The 24,021-nt window shown below is 52.0% G+C and overlaps 1 protein-coding gene across 1 annotated transcript in view; it reads left to right on the forward strand.

Moving 5' to 3' along the window:
• LOC112220366 (breakpoint cluster region protein-like) overlaps positions 1-24,021 on the forward strand; it is a 186,996-nt gene that overhangs the window by 58,004 nt on the left and 104,971 nt on the right. The gene's annotated exons all lie outside the window — the stretch shown is intronic.

Below are 24,021 nucleotides of genomic sequence, written 5' to 3' on the forward strand. Positions count from 1 at the left end.
ACTTGAAACTCTCGACCCCCTCCACTACAGCCCCATTGATGTTAATGGGGGCTGGTTCGGCCCGCCTTTTCCTGTAGTGCACGGTCAGCTCCTTTGTCTTGCTCACATTGAGGGAGAGGTTGTTGTCCTGGCACCACACTACCAGTTCTTTGACCTCCTCCCTATATGCCGTCTCATCTTTGTGGATTATCAGGCCTACCACTGTTGTTTCATCAGCAAACTTAACGGTGGTGTTGGAGTTGTGCTTGGCCATGCAGTCATGGGTGAACAGGCAATACAGGAGGGGACTAAGTACACACCACTGAGGGGCCCCAGTGTTGAGTATCAGCGTGGCAGACGTGTTGTTGCCTACCCTCACCACCTGGGGGTGGCCAGTCAGGAAGTCCAGGTTCCAGATGCAGAGGGAGGTGTTTAGTCCCAGAGTCCTTAGCTTAGTGATGAGCTTCGTGGGCACTATGATGTTGAACGCTGAGCTGTAGTCAATGAACAGCATTCTCATGTCGGTGGTCCTTTTGTCCAGGTGGGGAAGGGCAGTGTGGAGTGCGATTGAGATTGCATCATCTGTGGATCTGTTGGGGCGTTATGCGAATTGGAGTGGCTCTAGGGTATCTGGAAGGATGCTGTCGATGTGTGCCATGACCAGCCTTTCAAAGCACTTCAAGGCTACTGACGTGAGTGCTAAGGGGCGGTAATCATTTAGGCGGTTTACCTTAACTTCCTTTCAGCACAGGGACTATGGTGGTCTGCTTGAAACATGTAGGTATTACAGACTCAGTCAGGGGGAGGTCGAAAATGTCAGTGAAGACACCTGCCAGTTGGCTCGCGCATGCTTTGAGTACTCATCCTAGTAATCTATCTGGCCCCGCTGCTTTGATAATATTGACCTGTTTAAAGGTTTTGCTCGCATCGGCTACCTAGAGCGTTATCAAACAGTCATCCAGAACAGCTGGTGCTCTCGTGCATGCTTCAGTGTTGCTTGCATCGAAGCGAGTATAAAAGGCATTTAGCTGGTAGGCCGATGATTGAGGTGGTATACTCCTCAATGCCATTGGATGAATCCCAGAACGTATTCCAGTCTGTGCTAGCAAAGCATGGCTGGGTAATGAGCCTCCCATATATGGGCCCTTGTCAAAAGTAGTGCATTGTAAAGGGAATAGGGTGCCAATTGGTCTTAATGACTTTTAGTGGTTCAGAAAGAATATGCATGGTCAGCGTTTAGTGTATCAGATGATGGTAGCATGAGTTGATTAAGACACATAGGGCTTATGTCCGCTGAGAGTGGCTGGTGGTGCTCCCATGTCTGAGAGAGATTTATAGATTATATATATATATATATATATAGCGGGCCAGGCCACTCTCTGCCTGCAAGGAGAAAGGAGGCTGGCACAACACACACAATCAGGGTCATGTCAGCCGTGTTCCCTTTGTAGCTGTCCGCCCAACCCGGAAGCTATCAGTTCCAGTAAACTCTTGGTTCGGATCATCAGTTGTACAGTATCAGTACCACTGACTGTAGGTGGCTGAACATGACGGTAGCTACATGGATGTTGGGGTGTGAGAAAAAAAATGTGTTCTGTGTTCCTCCCATGTGTCTGTTTTTAGATTCAGAAAGGATGGGGGAATTTCCTCAGCCCTAACCTCATTATCTGTGATTCAATCATGGCCAACTATTTGCGAAAGACTCAATCATTGAAAGCATTCCCCTCTGTCCCTGTGACAGCACACACACAGCCTCAGTCTGTCCCTGTGACAGCACACACACAGCCTCAGTCTGTCCCTGTGACAGCACACACACAGCCTCAGTCTGTCCCTGTGACAGCACACACACAGCCTCAGTCTGTCCCTGTGACAGCACACACACAGCCTCAGTCTGTCCCTGTGACAGCACACACACAGTCTCAGTCTGTCCCTGCTGCTGGGAGTGGGACCACAGGAACATCAGTGTTTCTACAGACAGATATACAGCACAAATGGAAAATAATCATGGCAGCTTATTCCTTGTCCTTTAGTCTGTCTATGTACTCTCTGGGACTGTGGTAGTTGATGTAAATGATTCTCGGCCATGGTAGGATACTGTGTCTGAGCCATAGATCATGGGACTCCTGGCTGTGTGTTTGAGTCACTGTAACCGTCATAGAGTATGATAGTCACATGTATCAAACCAAATCTGTACTGTATATTCTACAAAGCAGCCAGTCAGGACTTTGATGGAACTAAACTAATCTTGCTCTACTACTGATGTGAAAAACATTCTACACATTGTGACAAACACACATTGTACTTCACATCCTCATTTCTTTCTCTGTGTGTGTGTGTGTGTGTGTGTGTGGCCGCCTGGTGTGATTGTAGGGTTGGCTCGCCCCTGTGTCTGTGTTTTTGGACTCATTGAAACAAAAGGGATGATTTTCATCCCAGGGGGGAGTTGTGGGGTTGGCACTGCCCACTTTGGTGCCACTCCTGGGCATTCTAACCAACACTGCTGTTGGTGCTTTTACACTGAGCTTCACACCATGCACCTCTCAAATACCTCTGAGAAGCAAATTGGCTGAATGATGAATGATAATACGTTTGTTTAAAAATCTTGGACGTTTGGTACTTGGATTGGTGTGATTTGTAGATGACCCTGTGTCAGGGGACACAGATTCTTACTGCTAATGTGATCAGAGGAGCAGGGATGGTGTCGCCTCTCATTCTGTCTCCTGCCTGTCTGCCTCCTGGGCTGCGTCCCAATGGTACCCTGTTTCCTTTATAGTGCACTACTTTTGACCAGAGCTCTTTGGGCCTAGTAGTTCACTATCAAGGGAATGGGGTGCCATTTCAGACACACCCCTGGGTTTGGTCAGTAAAGAAGTGTCCCAGAGAGAAGTGCCCCACCCAGAGTTTTTAATTCGGGTGGATATTGAGGTGCTGGTAGATCCACCATGCATTTTACGGCCCCATCCGTCCTTAATGACAAGACAGTGACAGCATTTATCAAATTAGCTGCTGTCAATTGTGGTAACATGGGATTACCACGGCAACACTGTGATCAACTTCATTTGATCCTGCTCGGCGCCCACGGCTATGCTTTAGCTGAGATTTCATTTTCATTTTCGAGAGTCCCATTTTGGCTGATCCCCCCCCTTTCTGTGGGGTTAAATTGCGTGTAAATTGGATATTTAGGGGGATGTTGGGGATCAGAGGGAAAAGGGCGCCCTCTCTCTCCTTGAGGCATCTCACGGTAGTCTCCTGCCCCCTCCCTAAAGGCCCCCCTCTCTCTCTCCCTCTTCCACCCCTCCTCTCTCTCTCTCTCTCTCTCTCTCCCTCTTCCACCCCTCTCTCTCTCTCCCCTCTTCCACCCCTCCTCTCTCTCCTCCCTCTTCCACCCCTCCTCTCTCTCTCTCCCTCTTCCACCCCTCCTCTCTCTCTCTCCCTCTTCCACCCCTCCTCTCTCTCTCCCCCTCTTCCACCCCTCCTCTCTCTCTCTCCCTCTTCCTCCCCTCCTCTCTCTCCCCACTTACACCTCCTCTCTCTCTCTCTCCCACTTACTCCCTCTTCCACCCCTCTCTCTCTCTCTCCTCTCTCTTCCTCTCTCTCTCTCTCTCTCTCCCTCTTCCACCTCTCTCTCTCCTCCCTCTCTCTCTCCCTCTCTCTCTCTCTCCTCTTCCACCCCTCCTTTCTCTCTCCCATCTTCCTCCCCTCCTCTCTCTCTCTCTCTCCCTCTTCCACCCCTCCTCCTCTCTCTCTCTCTCTCTCCCTCTTCCACCCCTCCTCTTTCTCTCTCACTCTCTCTCTCTCCCTCTTCCACCCCTCCTCTCTCTCTCCCTCTTCCACCCTCCTCTCTCTCTCCCTCTTCCACCCCTCCTCTCTCTCTCCCTCTTCCTCCCCTCCTCTCTCTCTCCCTCTTCCACCCCTCCTCTCTCTCTCTCTTCCACCCCTCCTCTCTCTCTCTCCCACTCTCCCTCTTCCACCCCTCCTCTCTCTCTCTCTCTCTCTCCCTCCCTCTTCCACCCCTCCTCTCTCTCTCCCTCTTCCACCCCTCCCCTCTCTCTCTCTCTCTCCTCTCTTCCACCCCTCTCCTCTCCTCTCTCTCTCTCCTCTTCCACCCCTCCTCTCTCTCTCTCTCTCTCTCCCCCCTCTTCCACCCCTCCTTTCTCTCTCTCCCTCTTCCTCCCCTCCTCTCTCTCTCTCTCTCTCTCTCTCTCTCCCTCTTCCACCCCTCCTCTCTCTCTCCCTCTTCCACCCCTCCTCTTCTCTCTCTCCTCTCTTTCTCCCTCTTCCACCCCTCCTCCTCTCTCTCTCCCACTTACTCCCTCTTCCACCCCTCCTCTCTCTCTCTCTCTCTCTCTCTTCCTCTCTCTCTCTTCCACCCCTCCTCTCTCTCTCTCTCTCTCTCTCTCCCCCTCTTCCACCCCTCCTCTCTCTCTCCCTCTCTCTCTCCCTCTCTCTCTCTCTCCCTCTTCCACCCCTCCTTTCTCTCTCTCCGTCTTCCTCCCCTCCTCTCTCTCTCTCTCCCCCTCTTCCACCCCTCCTCTTTCTCTCTCTCTCTCCCTCTTCCACCCCTCCTCTTTCTCTCTCACTCTCTCTCTCTCCCTCTTCCACCCCTCCTCTCTCTCTCCCTCTTCCACCCTCCTCTCTCTCTCCCTCTTCCACCCCTCCTCTCTCTCCCTCTTCCTCCCCTCCTCTCTCTCTCCCTCTTCCACCCCTCCTCTCTCTCTCACTCTTCCACCCCTCCTCTCTCTCTCCCACCCCCTCTTCCACCCCTCCTCTCTCTCTCTCTCTCTCTCCCTCCCTCTTCCACCCCTCCTCTCTCTCTCCCTCTTCCACCCCTCCTCTTCTCTCTCTCTCTCTCCCTCTTCCACCCCTCCCCTCTCTCTCTCTCTCTCTCTCTCTCCCTCTTCCACCCCTCTCTCTCTCTCTCTCTCTCTCTCTCCCTCTTCCACCCCTCCTCTCTCTCTCCCTCTCTCTCTCCCCCTCTTCCACCCCTCCTTTCTCTCTCTCCCTCTTCCTCCCCTCCTCTCTCTCTCTCTCTCTCTCTCTCTCTCCCTCTCTTCCACCCCTCCTCTCTCTCTCTCCCTCTTCCACCCCTCCTCTCTCTCTCTCCCTCTTCCACCCCTCCTCTCTCTCTCTCCCTCTTCCACCCCTCCTCTCTTCTCTCTCTCTCTCTCTTTCTCCCTCTTCCACCCCTCCTCTCTCTCTCTCTCCCTCTTCCACCCCTCCTCTTTCTCTCTCTCTCTCTCTCTTTCTACGTCTACACTACAGGGACTGAGCTTGAGGCACTGATCGTTTCATTTGTGTGTTTTGGGGATATTGCCTTATAGGCCTTCAATATACAGGCAGCATTTCTCTTTTAAATCACACATACACAAGTAGAGATGAGGAAAAACACTTGAATACACACACTGAGAATACAAAACATTAAGAATACCTGCTCTTTCCATGACATAGTCTGATCAGGTGGATTCAGGGGAAAGCTATGATCCCTTATTGATGTCACCTGTTAAATCCACTTCAGTGTGGATGAAGGGGAGGAGACCGGTTAAAGAAGGATTTTTAAGCGTTGAGACAATTGAGACATGGATTGTGTATGAGTGCCATTCAGAGGGTGAATGGGCGAGACAAAAGATATAAGTGCCTTTGAACAGGGTATGGTAGTAGGTGCCAGGCGCACCGGTTTGAGTGTGTCAAGAACTGCAGCGCTGCTGGGGTTTCCTTGCTCGACAGTTTCCCGTGTGTATCAAGAATGATCCACCACCCGAAGGACATCCAGCCAACTTGGCACAATTGTGGGAAGCATTGGAGTCAACATGGGCCAGCATCGCTGTAGAACGCATGGACCTTATAGAGTCCATACCCCAATGAATTGAGGCTGTTCTGAGGGCGAAAGGGGGGGTTACAACTCCATATTAAGACGGTGTTCCCAATGTTTGGTATACTCAGAAAAAAAGGTGTTACCGTTTCAGCTCTGGGATTCAATCTTGCAACCTTACGGTTAACTAGTCCAACGCTCTAACCACCTGCCTCACGAGGAGCCTGCCTGTTACGCAAATGCAGTAAGAAGCCAAGGTAAGTTGCTAGCTAGCATTAAACTTATCTTGTAAAAAACAATCAATCGATTATAATCACTAGTTAACTACACATGGTTGATGATATCACTAGTTTATCTAGCGTGTCCTCCATTGCATATAATCGATGCGGTGCGCATTCGTGAAAAAGGACTGTCGTTGCTCCAACGTGTACCTAACCATAAACATCAATGCCTTTCTTAAAATCAATACACAGAAGTATATATATTTTAAACCTGCATATTTAGCTAAAATAAATCCAGGTTAGCAGGCAATATTAACCAGGTGAAATTGTGTCACTTCTCTTGCGTTCATTGCACGCAGAGTCAGGGTATATGCAGCAGTTTGGGTCGCCTGGCTCATTGCGAACTAATTTGCCAGAATTTTACGTAATTATGACATAACATTGAAGGTTGTGAAATGTAACAGCACTATTTAGACTTAGGGATGCCATCCGTTAGATAAAATACGGAACGGTTCTGTATTTCACTGAAAGAATAAACGTTTTGTTTTCTAAATTATAGTTTCCGGATTCGACCATATTAATTACCAAAGGCTCCTATTTCTGTGTGTTATTATGTTATAATTAAGTCTATGATTTGATAGAGCAGTCTGACTGAGCGATGGTAGGCACCAGCAGGCTCGTAAGCATTCATTCAAACAGCACTTTCGTGTGTTTCGCCAGCAGCTCTTCAAGCATTGCGCTGTTTATGACTTCAAGCCTATCAACTCCCGAGATTAGGCTGGTGTAACCGATGTGAAATGGCTAGCTAGTTAGCAGGGTGCACGCAAATAGCGTTTCAAACGTCACTCGCTCTGAGACTTGGAGTAGTTGTTCCCCTTGCTCTGCATGGGTAACGCTGCTTCGAGGGTGACTGTTGTCGATGTGTTCCTGGTTCGAGCCCAGGTACCGGCGAGGAGAGGGACGGAAGCTATACTGTTACACTGGCAATACTCAAGTGCCTATAAAACATCCAATAGTCAAAGGTATATGAAATGCAAATGGTATAGAGAGAAATAGTCCTATAATTCCTATAATAACTACAACCTAAAACTTCTTACCTGGGAATATTGAAGACTCATGTTAAAAGGAACCACCAGCTTTCATATCTTCTCATGTTCTGAGCAAGGAACTGAAACGTTAGCTTTCTTACATGGCACATATTGCACTTTTACTTTCTTCTCCAACACTTTGTTTTTGCATTATTTAAACCAAATTGAACATGTTTCATGATTTATTTGAGGCTAAATTGATTTTATTTATGTATTATATTAAGTTAAAATAAGTGTTCATTCAGTATTGTTGTAATTGTCATTACTACAAATACATTTTTAAAAATCATAATTTTTAAAAAATTAATCGGTATCGGCCTTTTTTGGTCCTCCAATTATCGGTACCGGCGTTGAAAAATCATAATCGGTCGACCTCTACAACACACAGACACACACACACACACACACACACACAGACACACACACACACACACACAGACACACACACACACACACACACACAGACACACACACACACACACACACACACACACACACACACACACACACACACACACACACACACACACACACACAGGTAGTGTGCTGTATGTGATTTACACAATGCAGAGTTTTACACCATTCATAACAGCACCAAAGTAAATATCATTTATATATGACATGTACCTCGGGCTGACATCAATAGCCCAGTGTTTCTGGAAATCAGGTCAAATGATACTTCTCTAGACCCGCCCTCTGGTGTTTTGGAAATGACCCATGCTTTGCTGTGGCAGCAGAGTACCTGATTGGACTTTTCCACCTGTGTGGGGAAAAGTCCTCCTCCCCTCAAAAAAATGTTTCCATGCCAACGTGATTTAACACTGTTTTTCCCCTTTGGCGATGGTTGGACTGTCCTCTGCCAATAGCTCCAGGAAGAACATTTGTGGACTTTTTGAGAGATGGGGAGATGGGGGCAAGGGCTTGTGCGTGAGTATGTGTGTGTATTATTGATGGTGGATCCCTTGCCAGCGGGGACTGTTGGGGGAATTAGAGAGGAGAGGAGGTTTGGAAGGAAGTGTGAGCCTGAGTGTGACCAGAATGAATATGGTTGCAGCTGTGGAGCCTGCCAGCAGACAAATGGAGGATCTGTTCAGAAAGAGTAAGAGACTGACTCACTGGGCTAGAGGGGCTGTTACTGTACTGTAGACCCTGTCTGGGCTAGATGGGCTGTTACTGTACTGTAGACCCTGTCTGGTCTAGAGGGGCTGTTACTGTACTGTAGACCCTGTCTGGGCTAGAGGGGCTGTTACTGTACTGTAGACCCTGTCTGGTCTAGAGGGGCTGTTACTGGGTTACTGTAGAGGGGCTGTTACTGTCTGGGCTAGAGGGGCTGTTACTGAACCCTGTCTAGGGCTAGAGGGGCTGTTACTGTACTGTAGACCCTGTCTGGGCTAGAGGGGCTGTTACTGTACTGTAGACCCTGTCTGGGCTAGAGGGGCTGTTACTGTACTGTAGACCCTGTCTGGGCTAGAGGGGCTGTTAGGGGCTGTTACTGTACTGTAGACCCTGTCTGGGCTAGAGGGGCTGTTACTGTACTGTAGACCCTGTCTGGGCTAGAGGGGTTTACTGTACTGTAGACCCTGTCTGGGCTAGAGGGGCTGTTACTGTACTGTAGACCCTGTCTGGGCTAGAGGGGCTGTTACTGTACTGTAGACCCTGTCTGGGCTAGAGGGGCTGTTACTGTACTGTAGACCCTGTCTGGGCTAGAGGGGCTGTTACTGTACTGTAGACCCTGTCTGGGCTAGAGGGGCTGTTACTGTACTGTAGACCCTAGCACTGCTAACAGGGGCCTGTTACTGGGCCTGTCTGGGCTAGAGGGGCTGTTACTTAGAGAGGTTGTTACTGTACTGTAGACCCTGTCTGGGCTAGAGGGGCTGTTACTGTACTGTAGACCCTGTCTGGGCTAGAGGGGCTGTTACTGTACTGTCCCTCAAATCTGATCTGTTACTGTACTGTAGACCCTGTCTGGGCTAGAGGGGCTGTTACTGTACTGTAGACCCTGTCTGGGCTAGTTCCGACAATGGGCTGTTACTGTACTGTAACCCTGTGTCTGGGCTAATCAAAAAAAAAACTACTGTCTTATGTCTGAATAAAGAATATGTACAGCAGGGGCTGTTACTGTATGACCCTGTGATGGGTTAGAGGGGCTGTCTTAGAGATACAGTAGTGTATCCCTGAGCCAGTATATACATATGAGCACAGTAAGCTGGCCTGTTACTGTACTGTAGACCCTGTGAACAAGAGGGGCTGTCTTAAGAATATGTTCCCTGCAGCCAGCTAGTTATAGTGACAGTGCCCTGAGTGACCTGTTACTGTACTGTAGACCCTGTGTGGGCATAGAGATGTCTTAGAGATAGTGTTTATATAAGCCAGCATTGTATAGCAAGTGCCCTCAGCTGACCTGTTACTGTACTGTAACCCTGTTCCCATGATTAAAGTGGCTGGAGTAGAGATCAGTGTGTTTGAGCAGTATAGCACAGTGCCCTCACAGCTGACCTGTTACTGTACTTAACAGTCTAGATGGCCTTAGAGATAGAAGCTGTTTTTGCAGTCTCAGCACCTAGCTTTGATGCCCTGTAGCTGACCTGTTACTGTACTGGAGACCCGGTGTGAACAGGCAGTGGGGGGTGTTACTGTACTGTAGACCCTGTGTGGGCTTTAGGGCCTGTTACTGTACTGTTGACCCTGTGTGGGTCCTGGAGGGGCTGTTACTTTGTAGACCCTGGTCTGGGCTAGAGGGGCTGTTACTGTACTGTAGACCCTGTGTGGGCTAGAGGGGCTGTGAGTACTGTGTTCCCTAGCCAGCACCTGATAGCACAGTGCCCTCACAGGGACTGTTACTGTACTGTAGACCCTGTGTGGTGCTAGAGGGGCTGTCTTAGAGACACTGTGTTCTGCAGCCAGCACCTGTGCACAGTGCCCTCACAGCTGACCTGTTACTGTACTGTAGACCCTGTGTGGGTGAGAGGGGCTGTCTTAGGCTAGTGATAAAGCCCGTGTTGCCTGCAGCCAGCATCTATAGCACAGTGCCCTCACAGCTGACCTGTTACTGTACTGTAGACCCTGTGTGGGCTAGAGGGGCTGTCTTAGAGACACTGTGTTCCCTGCAGCCAGCACCTATAGCACAGTCCCTCACAGCTGACCTGTTACTGTACTGTAGACCCTGTGTGGGTTAGAGGGGCTGTCTTAGAGATAGTGTGTTCCCTGCAGCCAGCATCTATAGCACAGTGCCCTCACAGCTGACCTGTTACTGTACTGTAGACCCTGTGTGGGCTGAGGGGCAGTCTTAGAGATAGTGTGTTCCCTGCAGCCAGCACCTATAGCACAGTGCCCTCACAGCTGACCTGTTACTGTACTGTAGACCCTGTGTGGGCTAGAGAGGCTGTCTTAGAGATAGTGTTTTCCCTGCAGCCAGCACCTATAGCACAGTGCCCTCACAGCTGACCTGTTACTGTACTGTAGACCCTGTGTGGGCTAGAGGGGCTGTTTTAGAGATAGTGTGTCCCTGCAGCCAGCACCTATAGCTCAGTGCCCTCACAGCTGACCTGTTACTGTACTGTAGACCCTGTGTGGGCTAGAGGGGCTGTCTTAGAGATAGTGTGTTCCCTGCAGCCAGCACCTATAGCACAGTGCCCTCACAGCTGACCTGTTACTGTACTGTAGACCCTGTGTGGGCTAGAGGGGTTGTTACTGTACTGTAGACCCTGTGTGGGCTAGAGGGACTGTTACTGTACTGTTGACCCTGTGTGGGCTAGAGGGGCTGTTACTGTACTGTAGACCCTGTCTGGGCTAGAGGGGCTGTTACTGTACTGTAGACCCTGTGTGGGCTAGAGGGGCTGTCTTAGAGATACTGTGTTCCCTGCAGCCAGCACCTATAGCACAGTGCCCTCACAGCTGACCTGTTACTGTACTGTAGACCCTGTGTGGGCTAGAGGGGCTGTCTTAGAGACACTGTGTTCCTGCAGCCAGTCCTATAGCACAGTGCCCTCACAGCTGACCTGTTACTGTACTGTAGACCCTGTGCTTAGAGGGGCTGTCTTAGAGATAGTGTGTTCCCTGCAGCCAGCATCTATAGCACAGTGCCCTCACAGCTGACCTGTTACTGTACTGTAGACCCTGTGGGGCTAGAGGGGCTGTCTTAGAGATAGTGTGTTCCCTGCAGTAGCACCTATAGCACAGTGCCCTCACAGCTGACCTGTTACTGTACTGTAGACCCTGTGTGGGCTAGAGGGGCTGTCTTAGAGATAGTGTGTTCCCTGCAGCCAGCACCTATAGCACAGTGCCCTCACAGCTGACCTGTTACTGTACTGTAGACCCTGTGTGGGCTAGAGGGGCTGTTTAGAGATAGTGTGTTCCCTGCAGCCAGCACCTATAGCACAGTGCCCTCACAGCTGACCTGTTACTGTACTGTAGACCCTGTGTGGGCTAGAGGGGCTGTCTTAGAGATAGTGTTTCCCTGCAGCCAGCACCTATAGCACAGTGCCCTCACAGCTGACCTGTTACTGTACTGTAGACCCTGTGTGGGCTAGAGATTCAGTCTTAGTCTAGTGTGTTCCCTGCAGCCAGCACCTATAGCACAGTGCCCTCACAGCTGACCTGTTACTGTACTGTAGACCCTGTGTGGGCTAGAGGGGCTGTCTTAGAGATAGTGTGTTCCCTGCAGCCAGCACCTATAGCACAGTGCCCTCACAGCTGACCTGTTACTGTACTGTAGACCCTGTGTGGGCTAGAGGGGCAGTCTTAGAGATAGTGTGTTCCCTGCAGCCAGCACCTATAGCACAGTGCCCTCACAGCTGACCTGTTACTGTACTGTAGACCCTGTGTGGGCTAGAGGGGCTGTTTAGAGATAGTGTGTTCCTGCAGCCAGCCCTGTAGCACAGTGCCCTCACAGCTGACCTGTTACTGTACTGTAGACCCTGTGTGGGCTAGAGGGGCTGTTTTAGAGTAGTGTGTTCCCTGCAGCCAGCACCTATCTCAGTGCCCTGGAGCTGACCTGTTACTGTACTGTAGACCCTGTGTGGGCTAGAGGGGCTGTCTTAGAGATAGTGTGTTCCCTGCAGCCAGCACCTGATCACAGGCCCTCACAGCTGACCTGTTACTGTACTGTAGACCCTGTGTGGGCTAGAGGGGCTGTTTAGAGATACTGTGTTCCCTGCAGCCAGCACCTATAGCAGAGTGCCCTCACAGCTGACCTGTTACTGTACTGTAGACCCTGTGTGGATTAGAGGGGCAGTCTTAGAGATAGTGTGTTCCCTGCAGCCAGCACCTATAGCACAGTGCCCTCACAGCTGACCTGTTACTGTACTGTAGACCCTGTGTGGGCTAGAGGGGCTGTTACTGTACTGTAGACCCTGTCTGGGCTAGAGGGGCTGTTACTGTACTGTAGACCCTGTGTGGGCTAGAGGGGCTGTTACTGTACTGTAGACCCTGTCTGGGCTAGAGGGGCTGTTACTGTACTGTAGACCCTGTGTGGGCTAGAGGGGCTGTCTTAGAGATACTGTGTTCCCTGCAGCCAGCACCTATAGCACAGTGCCCTCACAGCTGACCTGTTACTGTACTGTAGACCCTGTGTGGGCTAGAGGGGCTGTCTTAGAGATAGTGTGTTCCCTGCAGCCAGCACCTATAGCACAGTGCCCTCACAGCTGACCTGTTACTGTACTGTAGACCCTGTGTGGGCTTAGAGGGGCTGTCTTAGAGATAGTGTGTTCCCTGCAGCCAGCACCTATAGCACAGTGCCCTCACAGCTGACCTGTTACTGTACTGTAGACCCTGTGTGGGCTAGAGGGGCTGTTTTAGAGATAGTGTGTTCCCTGCAGCCAGCACCTATAGCTCAGTGCCCTCACAGCTGACCTGTTACTGTACTGTAGACCCTGTGTGGGCTAGAGGGGCTGTCTTAGAGATAGTGTGTTCCCTGCAGCCAGCACCTATAGCACAGTGCCCTCACAGCTGACCTGTTACTGTACTGTAGACCCTGTGTGGGCTAGAGGGGTTGTTACTGTACTGTAGACCCTGTGTGGGCTAGAGGGACTGTTACTGTACTGTTGACCCTGTGTGGGCTAGAGGGGCTGTTACTGTACTGTAGACCCTGTCTGGGCTAGAGGGGCTGTTACTGTACTGTAGACCCTGTGTGGGCTAGAGGGGCTGTCTTAGAGATACTGTGTTCCCTGCAGCCAGCACCTATAGCACAGTGCCCTCACAGCTGACCTGTTACTGTACTGTAGACCCTGTGTGGGCTAGAGGGGCTGTCTTAGAGACACTGTGTTCCCTGCAGCCAGCACCTATAGCACAGTGCCCTCACAGCTGACCTGTTACTGTACTGTAGACCCTGTGTGGGTTAGAGGGGCTGTCTTAGAGATAGTGTGTTCCCTGCAGCCAGCATCTATAGCACAGTGCCCTCACAGCTGACCTGTTACTGTACTGTAGACCCTGTGTGGGCTAGAGGGGCTGTCTTAGAGACACTGTGTTCCCTGCAGCCAGCACCTATAGCACAGTGCCCTCACAGCTGACCTGTTACTGTACTGTAGACCCTGTGTGGGTTAGAGGGGCTGTCTTAGAGATAGTGTGTTCCCTGCAGCCAGCATCTATAGCACAGTGCCCTCACAGCTGACCTGTTACTGTACTGTAGACCCTGTGTGGGCTAGAGGGGCTGTCTTAGAGATAGTGTGTTCCCTGCAGCCAGCACCTATAGCACAGTGCCCTCACAGCTGACCTGTTACTGTACTGTAGACCCTGTGTGGGCTAGAGGGCTGTCTTAGAGATAGTGTTTTCCCTGCAGCCAGCACCTATAGCACAGTGCCCTCACAGCTGACCTGTTACTGTACTGTAGACCCTGTGTGGGCTAGAGGGGCTGTTTTAGAGATAGTGTGTTCCCTGCAGCCAGCACCTATAGCTCAGTGCCCTCACAGCTGACCTGTTACTGTACTGTAGACCCTGTGTGGGCTAGAGGGGCTGTCTTAGAGATAGTGTGTTCCCTGCAGCCAGCACCTATAGCACAGTGCCCTCACAGCTGACCTGTTACTGTACTGTAGACCCTGTGTGGGCTAGAGGGGTTGTTACTGTACTGTAGACCCTGTGTGGGCTAGAGGGACTGTTACTGTACTGTTGACCCTGTGTGGGCTAGAGGGGCTGTTACTGTACTGTAGACCCTGTCTGGGCTAGAGGGGCTGTTACTGTACTGTAGACCCTGTGTGGGCTAGAGGGGCTGTCTTAGAGATACTGTGTTCCCTGCAGCCAGCACCTATAGCACAGTGCCCTCACAGCTGACCTGTTACTGTACTGTAGACCCTGTGTGGGCTAGAGGGGCTGTCTTAGAGACACTGTGTTCCCTGCAGCCAGCACCTATAGCACAGTGCCCTCACAGCTGACCTGTTACTGTACTGTAGACCCTGTGTGGGTTAGAGGGGCTGTCTTAGAGATAGTGTGTTCCCTGCAGCCAGCATCTATAGCACAGTGCCCTCACAGCTGACCTGTTACTGTACTGTAGACCCTGTGTGGGCTAGAGGGGCTGTCTTAGAGACACTGTGTTCCCTGCAGCCAGCACCTATAGCACAGTGCCCTCACAGCTGACCTGTTACTGTACTGTAGACCCTGTGTGGGTTAGAGGGGCTGTCTTAGAGATAGTGTGTTCCCTGCAGCCAGCATCTATAGCACAGTGCCCTCACAGCTGACCTGTTACTGTACTGTAGACCCTGTGTGGGCTAGAGGGGCAGTCTTAGAGATAGTGTGTTCCCTGCAGCCAGCACCTATAGCACAGTGCCCTCACAGCTGACCTGTTACTGTACTGTAGACCCTGTGTGGGCTAGAGAGGCTGTCTTAGAGATAGTGTTTTCCTGCAGCCAGCACCTATAGCACAGTGCCCTCACAGCTGACCTGTTACTGTACTGTAGACCCTGTGTGGGCTAGAGGGGCTGTTTTAGAGATAGTGTGTTCCCTGCAGCCAGCACCTATAGCTCAGTGCCCTCACAGCTGACCTGTTACTGTACTGTAGACCCTGTGTGGGCTAGAGGGGCTGTCTTAGAGATAGTGTGTTCCCTGCAGCCAGCACCTATAGCACAGTGCCCTCACAGCTGACCTGTTACTGTACTGTAGACCCTGTGTGGGCTAGAGGGGTTGTTACTGTACTGTAGACCCTGTGTGGGATAGAGGGACTGTTACTGTACTGTTGACCCTGTGTGGGCTAGAGGGGCTGTTACTGTACTGTAGACCCTGTCTGGGCTAGAGGGGCTGTTACTGTACTGTAGACCCTGTGTGGGCTAGAGGGGCTGTCTTAGAGATACTGTGTTCCCTGCAGCCAGCACCTATAGCACAGTGCCCTCACAGCTGACCTGTTACTGTACTGTAGACCCTGTGTGGGCTAGAGGGGCTGTCTTAGAGACACTGTGTTCCCTGCAGCCAGCACCTATAGCACAGTGCCCTCACAGCTGACCTGTTACTGTACTGTAGACCCTGTGTGGGTTAGAGGGGCTGTCTTAGAGATAGTGTGTTCCCTGCAGCCAGCATCTATAGCACAGTGCCCTCACAGCTGACCTGTTACTGTACTGTAGACCCTGTGTGGGCTAGAGGGGCTGTCTTAGAGATAGTGTGTTCCCTGCAGCCAGCACCTATAGCACAGTGCCCTCACAGCTGACCTGTTACTGTACTGTAGACCCTGTGTGGGCTAGAGGGCTGTCTTAGAGATAGTGTGTTCCCTGCAGCCAGCACCTATAGCACAGTGCCCTCACAGCTGACCTGTTACTGTACTGTAGACCCTGTGTGGGCTAGAGGGGCTGTTTTAGAGATAGTGTGTTCCCTGCAGCCAGCACCTATAGCTCAGTGCCCTCACAGCTGACCTGTTACTGTACTGTAGACCCTGTGTGGGCTAGAGGGGCTGTCTTAGAGATAGTGTGTTCCCTGCAGCCAGCACCTATAGCACAGTGCCCTCACAGCTGACCTGTTACTGTACTGTAGACCCTGTGTGGGCTAGAGGGGCAGTCTTAGAGATAGTGTGTTCCCTGCAGCCAGCACCTATAGCACAGTGCCCTCACAGCTGACCTGTTACTGTACTGTAGACCCTGTGTGGGCTAGAGGGGCTGTCTTAGAGATAGTGTGTTCCCTGCAGCCAGCACCTATAGCACAGTGCCCTCACAGCTGACCTGTTACTGTACTGTAGACCCTGTGTGGGCTAGAGGGGCAGTCTTAGAGATAGTGTGTTCCCTGCAGCCAGCACCTATAGCACAGTGCCCTCACAGCTGACCTGTTACTGTACTGTAGACCCTGTGTGGGCTAGAGAGGCTGTCTTAGAGATAGTGTGTTCCCTGCAGCCAGCACCTATAGCACAGTGCCCTCACAGCTGACCTGTTACTGTACTGTAGACCCTGTGTGGGCTAGAGGGGCTGTTTTAGAGATAGTGTGTTCCCTGCAGCCAGCACCTATAGCTCAGTGCCCTCACAGCTGACCTGTTACTGTACTGTAGACCCTGTGTGGGCTAGAGGGGCTGTCTTAGAGATAGTGTGTTCCCTGCAGCCAGCACCTATAGCACAGTGCCCTCACAGCTGACCTGTTACTGTACTGTAGACCCTGTGTGGGCTAGAGGGGCTGTTTTAGAGATAGTGTGTTCCCTGCAGCCAGCACCTATAGCTCAATGCCCTCACAGCTGACCTGTTACTGTACTGTAGACCCTGTGTGGGCTAGAGGGGCTGTCTTAGAGATAGTGTGTTCCCTGCAGCCAGCACCTATAGCACAGTGCCCTCACAGCTGACCTGTTACTGTACTGTAGACCCTGTGTGGGCTAGAGGGGTTGTTACTGTACTGTAGACCCTGTGTGGGCTAGAGGGACTGTTACTGTACTGTTGACCCTGTGTGGGCTAGAGGGGCTGTTACTGTACTGTAGACCCTGTCTGGGCTAGAGGGGCTGTTACTGTACTGTAGACCCTGTGTGGGCTAGAGGGGCTGTCTTAGAGATACTGTGTTCCCTGCAGCCAGCACCTATAGCACAGTGCCCTCACAGCTGACCTGTTACTGTACTGTAGACCCTGTGTGGGCTAGAGGGGCTGTCTTAGAGACACTGTGTTCCCTGCAGTCAGCACCTATAGCACAGTGCCCTCACAGCTGACCTGTTACTGTACTGTAGACCCTGTGTGGGTTAGAGGGGCTGTCTTAGAGATAGTGTGTTCCCTGCAGCCAGCATCTATAGCACAGTGCCCTCACAGCTGACCTGTTACTGTACTGTAGACCCTGTGTGGGCTAGAGGGGCTGTTTTAGAGATAGTGTGTTCCCTGCAGCCAGCACCTATAGCTCAGTGCCCTCACAGCTGACCTGTTACTGTACTGTAGACCCTGTGTGGGCTAGAGGGGCTGTCTTAGAGATAGTGTGTTCCCTGCAGCCAGCACCTATAGCACAGTGCCCTCACAGCTGACCTGTTACTGTACTGTAGACCCTGTGTGGGCTAGAGGGGTTGTTACTGTACTGTAGACCCTGTGTGGGCTAGAGGGACTGTTACTGTACTGTTGACCCTGTGTGGGCTAGAGGGGCTGTTACTGTACTGTAGACCCTGTCTGGGCTAGAGGGGCTGTTACTGTACTGTAGACCCTGTGTGGGCTAGAGGGGCTGTCTTAGAGATACTGTGTTCCCTGCAGCCAGCACCTATAGCACAGTGCCCTCACAGCTGACCTGTTACTGTACTGTAGACCCTGTGTGGGCTAGAGGGGCTGTCTTAGAGACACTGTGTTCCCTGCAGCCAGCACCTATAGCACAGTGCCCTCACAGCTGACCTGTTACTGTACTGTAGACCCTGTGTGGGTTAGAGGGGCTGTCTTAGAGATAGTGTGTTCCCTGCAGCCAGCATCTATAGCACAGTGCCCTCACAGCTGACCTGTTACTGTACTGTAGACCCTGTGTGGGCTAGAGGGGCTGTCTTAGAGACACTGTGTTCCCTGCAGCCAGCACCTATAGCACAGTGCCCTCACAGCTGACCTGTTACTGTACTGTAGACCCTGTGTGGGTTAGAGGGGCTGTCTTAGAGATAGTGTGTTCCCTGCAGCCAGCATCTATAGCACAGTGCCCTCACAGCTGACCTGTTACTGTACTGTAGACCCTGTGTGGGCTAGAGGGGCAGTCTTAGAGATAGTGTGTTCCCTGCAGCCAGCACCTATAGCACAGTGCCCTCACAGCTGACCTGTTACTGTACTGTAGACCCTGTGTGGGCTAGAGAGGCTGTCTTAGAGATAGTGTTTTCCTGCAGCCAGCACCTATAGCACAGTGCCCTCACAGCTGACCTGTTACTGTACTGTAGACCCTGTGTGGGCTAGAGGGGCTGTTTTAGAGATAGTGTGTTCCCTGCAGCCAGCACCTATAGCTCAGTGCCCTCACAGCTGACCTGTTACTGTACTGTAGACCCTGTGTGGGCTAGAGGGGCTGTCTTAGAGATAGTGTGTTCCCTGCAGCCAGCACCTATAGCACAGTGCCCTCACAGCTGACCTGTTACTGTACTGTAGACCCTGTGTGGGCTAGAGGGGTTGTTACTGTACTGTAGACCCTGTGTGGGCTAGAGGGACTGTTACTGTACTGTTGACCCTGTGTGGGCTAGAGGGGCTGTTACTGTACTGTAGACCCTGTCTGGGCTAGAGGGGCTGTTACTGTACTGTAGACCCTGTGTGGGCTAGAGGGGCTGTCTTAGAGATACTGTGTTCCCTGCAGCCAGCACCTATAGCACAGTGCCCTCACAGCTGACCTGTTACTGTACTGTAGACCCTGTGTGGGCTAGAGGGGCTGTCTTAGAGACACTGTGTTCCCTGCAGCCAGCACCTATAGCACAGTGCCCTCACAGCTGACCTGTTACTGTACTGTAGACCCTGTGTGGGTTAGAGGGGCTGTCTTAGAGATAGTGTGTTCCCTGCAGCCAGCATCTATAGCACAGTGCCCTCACAGCTGACCTGTTACTGTACTGTAGACCCTGTGTGGGCTAGAGGGGCTGTCTTAGAGACACTGTGTTCCCTGCAGCCAGCACCTATAGCACAGTGCCCTCACAGCTGACCTGTTACTGTACTGTAGACCCTGTGTGGGTTAGAGGGGCTGTCTTAGAGATAGTGTGTTCCCTGCAGCCAGCATCTATAGCACAGTGCCCTCACAGCTGACCTGTTACTGTACTGTAGACCCTGTGTGGGCTAGAGGGGCAGTCTTAGAGATAGTGTGTTCCCTGCAGCCAGCACCTATAGCACAGTGCCCTCACAGCTGACCTGTTACTGTACTGTAGACCCTGTGTGGGCTAGAGAGGCTGTCTTAGAGATAGTGTTTTCCCTGCAGCCAGCACCTATAGCACAGTGCCCTCACAGCTGACCTGTTACTGTACTGTAGACCCTGTGTGGGCTAGAGGGGCTGTTTTAGAGATAGTGTGTTCCCTGCAGCCAGCACCTATAGCTCAGTGCCCTCACAGCTGACCTGTTACTGTACTGTAGACCCTGTGTGGGCTAGAGGGGCTGTCTTAGAGATAGTGTGTTCCCTGCAGCCAGCACCTATAGCACAGTGCCCTCACAGCTGACCTGTTACTGTACTGTAGACCCTGTGTGGGCTAGAGGGGTTGTTACTGTACTGTAGACCCTGTGTGGGATAGAGGGACTGTTACTGTACTGTTGACCCTGTGTGGGCTAGAGGGGCTGTTACTGTACTGTAGACCCTGTCTGGGCTAGAGGGGCTGTTACTGTACTGTAGACCCTGTGTGGGCTAGAGGGGCTGTCTTAGAGATACTGTGTTCCCTGCAGCCAGCACCTATAGCACAGTGCCCTCACAGCTGACCTGTTACTGTACTGTAGACCCTGTGTGGGCTAGAGGGGCTGTCTTAGAGACACTGTGTTCCCTGCAGCCAGCACCTATAGCACAGTGCCCTCACAGCTGACCTGTTACTGTACTGTAGACCCTGTGTGGGTTAGAGGGGCTGTCTTAGAGATAGTGTGTTCCCTGCAGCCAGCATCTATAGCACAGTGCCCTCACAGCTGACCTGTTACTGTACTGTAGACCCTGTGTGGGCTAGAGGGGCTGTCTTAGAGACACTGTGTTCCCTGCAGCCAGCACCTATAGCACAGTGCCCTCACAGCTGACCTGTTACTGTACTGTAGACCCTGTGTGGGCTTAGAGGGGCTGTCTTAGAGATAGTGTGTTCCCTGCAGCCAGCATCTATAGCACAGTGCCCTCACAGCTGACCTGTTACTGTACTGTAGACCCTGTGTGGGCTAGAGGGGCAGTCTTAGAGATAGTGTGTTCCCTGCAGCCAGCACCTATAGCACAGTGCCCTCACAGCTGACCTGTTACTGTACTGTAGACCCTGTGTGGGCTAGAGGGCTGTCTTAGAGATAGTGTTTTCCCTGCAGCCAGCACCTATAGCACAGTGCCCTCACAGCTGACCTGTTACTGTACTGTAGACCCTGTGTGGGCTAGAGGGGCTGTTTTAGAGATAGTGTGTTCCCTGCAGCCAGCACCTATAGCTCAGTGCCCTCACAGCTGACCTGTTACTGTACTGTAGACCCTGTGTGGGCTAGAGGGGCTGTCTTAGAGATAGTGTGTTCCCTGCAGCCAGCACCTATAGCACAGTGCCCTCACAGCTGACCTGTTACTGTACTGTAGACCCTGTGTGGGCTAGAGGGGTTGTTACTGTACTGTAGACCCTGTGTGGGCTAGAGGGACTGTTACTGTACTGTTGACCCTGTGTGGGCTAGAGGGGCTGTTACTGTACTGTAGACCCTGTCTGGGCTAGAGGGGCTGTTACTGTACTGTAGACCCTGTGTGGGCTAGAGGGGCTGTCTTAGAGATACTGTGTTCCCTGCAGCCAGCACCTATAGCACAGTGCCCTCACAGCTGACCTGTTACTGTACTGTAGACCCTGTGTGGGCTAGAGGGGCTGTCTTAGAGACACTGTGTTCCCTGCAGCCAGCACCTATAGCACAGTGCCCTCACAGCTGACCTGTTACTGTACTGTAGACCCTGTGTGGGTTAGAGGGGCTGTCTTAGAGATAGTGTGTTCCCTGCAGCCAGCATCTATAGCACAGTGCCCTCACAGCTGACCTGTTACTGTACTGTAGACCCTGTGTGGGCTAGAGGGGCTGTCTTAGAGATAGTGTGTTCCCTGCAGCCAGCACCTATAGCACAGTGCCCTCACAGCTGACCTGTTACTGTACTGTAGACCCTGTGTGGGCTAGAGGGGCTGTCTTAGAGATAGTGTGTTCCCTGCAGCCAGCACCTATAGCACAGTGCCCTCACAGCTGACCTGTTACTGTACTGTAGACCCTGTGTGGGCTAGAGGGGCTGTCTTAGAGATAGTGTGTTCCCTGCAGCCAGCACCTATAGCACAGTGCCCTCACAGCTGACCTGTTACTGTACTGTAGACCCTGTGTGGGCTAGAGGGGCTGTCTTAGAGATAGTGTGTTCCCTGCAGCCAGCACCTATAGCACAGTGCCCTCACAGCTGACCTGTTACTGTACTGTAGACCCTGTGTGGGCTAGAGGGGCTGTCTTAGAGATAGTGTGTTCCCTGCAGCCAGCACCTATAGCACAGTGCCCTCACAGCTGACCTGTTACTGTACTGTAGACCCTGTGTGGGCTAGAGGGGCTGTCTTAGAGATAGTGTGTTCCCTGCAGCCAGCACCTATAGCTCAATGCCCTCACAGCTGACCTGTTACTGTACTGTAGACCCTGTGTGGGCTAGAGGGGCTGTCTTAGAGATAGTGTGTTCCCTGCAGCCAGCACCTATAGCACAGTGCCCTCACAGCTGACCTGTTACTGTACTGTAGACCCTGTGTGGGCTAGAGGGGTTGTTACTGTACTGTAGACCCTGTGTGGGCTAGAGGGACTGTTACTGTACTGTTGACCCTGTGTGGGCTAGAGGGGCTGTTACTGTACTGTAGACCCTGTCTGGGCTAGAGGGGCTGTTACTGTACTGTAGACCCTGTGTGGGCTAGAGGGGCTGTCTTAGAGATACTGTGTTCCCTGCAGCCAGCACCTATAGCACAGTGCCCTCACAGCTGACCTGTTACTGTACTGTAGACCCTGTGTGGGCTAGAGGGGCTGTCTTAGAGACACTGTGTTCCCTGCAGTCAGCACCTATAGCACAGTGCCCTCACAGCTGACCTGTTACTGTACTGTAGACCCTGTGTGGGTTAGAGGGGCTGTCTTAGAGATAGTGTGTTCCCTGCAGCCAGCATCTATAGCACAGTGCCCTCACAGCTGACCTGTTACTGTACTGTAGACCCTGTGTGGGCTAGAGGGGCTGTTTTAGAGATAGTGTGTTCCCTGCAGCCAGCACCTATAGCTCAGTGCCCTCACAGCTGACCTGTTACTGTACTGTAGACCCTGTGTGGGCTAGAGGGGCTGTCTTAGAGATAGTGTGTTCCCTGCAGCCAGCACCTATAGCACAGTGCCCTCACAGCTGACCTGTTACTGTACTGTAGACCCTGTGTGGGCTAGAGGGGTTGTTACTGTACTGTAGACCCTGTGTGGGCTAGAGGGACTGTTACTGTACTGTTGACCCTGTGTGGGCTAGAGGGGCTGTTACTGTACTGTAGACCCTGTCTGGGCTAGAGGGGCTGTTACTGTACTGTACTGTAGACCCTGTGTGGGCTAGAGGGGCTGTCTTAGAGATACTGTGTTCCCTGCAGCCAGCACCTATAGCACAGTGCCCTCACAGCTGACCTGTTACTGTACTGTAGACCCTGTGTGGGCTAGAGGGGCTGTCTTAGAGACACTGTGTTCCCTGCAGCCAGCACCTATAGCACAGTGCCCTCACAGCTGACCTGTTACTGTACTGTAGACCCTGTGTGGGTTAGAGGGGCTGTCTTAGAGATAGTGTGTTCCCTGCAGCCAGCATCTATAGCACAGTGCCCTCACAGCTGACCTGTTACTGTACTGTAGACCCTGTGTGGGCTAGAGGGGCTGTCTTAGAGACACTGTGTTCCCTGCAGCCAGCACCTATAGCACAGTGCCCTCACAGCTGACCTGTTACTGTACTGTAGACCCTGTGTGGGTTAGAGGGGCTGTCTTAGAGATAGTGTGTTCCCTGCAGCCAGCATCTATAGCACAGTGCCCTCACAGCTGACCTGTTACTGTACTGTAGACCCTGTGTGGGCTAGAGGGGCAGTCTTAGAGATAGTGTGTTCCCTGCAGCCAGCACCTATAGCACAGTGCCCTCACAGCTGACCTGTTACTGTACTGTAGACCCTGTGTGGGCTAGAGGGCTGTCTTAGAGATAGTGTTTTCCCTGCAGCCAGCACCTATAGCACAGTGCCCTCACAGCTGACCTGTTACTGTACTGTAGACCCTGTGTGGGCTAGAGGGGCTGTTTTAGAGATAGTGTGTTCCCTGCAGCCAGCACCTATAGCTCAGTGCCCTCACAGCTGACCTGTTACTGTACTGTAGACCCTGTGTGGGCTAGAGGGGCTGTCTTAGAGATAGTGTGTTCCCTGCAGCCAGCACCTATAGCACAGTGCCCTCACAGCTGACCTGTTACTGTACTGTAGACCCTGTGTGGGCTAGAGGGGTTGTTACTGTACTGTAGACCCTGTGTGGGCTAGAGGGACTGTTACTGTACTGTTGACCCTGTGTGGGCTAGAGGGGCTGTTACTGTACTGTAGACCCTGTCTGGGCTAGAGGGGCTGTTACTGTACTGTAGACCCTGTGTGGGCTAGAGGGGCTGTCTTAGAGATACTGTGTTCCCTGCAGCCAGCACCTATAGCACAGTGCCCTCACAGCTGACCTGTTACTGTACTGTAGACCCTGTGTGGGCTAGAGGGGCTGTCTTAGAGACACTGTGTTCCCTGCAGCCAGCACCTATAGCACAGTGCCCTCACAGCTGACCTGTTACTGTACTGTAGACCCTGTGTGGGTTAGAGGGGCTGTCTTAGAGATAGTGTGTTCCCTGCAGCCAGCATCTATAGCACAGTGCCCTCACAGCTGACCTGTTACTG

This window comes from Oncorhynchus tshawytscha, linkage group LG20, assembly GCF_018296145.1.
Source record: "Oncorhynchus tshawytscha isolate Ot180627B linkage group LG20, Otsh_v2.0, whole genome shotgun sequence".
NCBI lineage: Eukaryota > Metazoa > Chordata > Actinopteri > Salmoniformes > Salmonidae > Oncorhynchus > Oncorhynchus tshawytscha.